The sequence below is a fragment of the Sinocyclocheilus rhinocerous genome, unplaced genomic scaffold (assembly GCF_001515625.1).
Source record: "Sinocyclocheilus rhinocerous isolate Xijiao unplaced genomic scaffold, SAMN03320098_v1.1 scaffold1065, whole genome shotgun sequence".
In the NCBI taxonomy this organism is placed as follows: Eukaryota; Metazoa; Chordata; class Actinopteri; order Cypriniformes; family Cyprinidae; genus Sinocyclocheilus; species Sinocyclocheilus rhinocerous.
Window position 1 is genome coordinate 902,330 of NW_015628720.1, and position 627 is coordinate 902,956.

Genomic DNA, 627 nt, shown 5'->3' on the forward strand with positions numbered 1-627 from the left:
TGCAGTTGTTTGAATGGCCCCACAATTCTCTTTACAAAGAACGAGTCAACAAGCTGTCCCTTGTTTGCAAAAGTATTTCCGCTTAATAGCATAGTCACATAAAATCAGTATGTACTGTATGGGAGACTAGTCTTACAGTTTTCTTGCTATCTAAGCATTCAGATACCAATGGCTTGCTAAAGAAAAGAAAAATAATGTAATGTCTATTTTATTCTCAGGTCAACAGCTCACAACCTTTTCTTGTGTTACAAAAAGTCATTAGTTTATTCATTTTGTTCCAAACAAATGATAGACATTTCTGTTTTTGTATGACATTTATTGGCAGAAAGTATTCAGAAATGATACTAACTCAACTAAAGTTTCTGGGCATTCAATGAGTAGCTGAATTGCTGGTTTTAAACCTTCTTAATTATTATTATCATTTAATTTGTATTTGTTTGTTTGTTTTTAATGGGAGAGTTACTAATCCCATTTTACCCAGACACGAAAAGCATTGCAGACTTGGTGGGGGAAAAACTTTCTGTATTTATGGTAGATATATAAATTTTTGGTGTTCAGTAGATTGTTGCATTGGAAATGAATTTAAACAGTATGGTAGATTGAAAAATCTTTGTGTACATTTAGCTT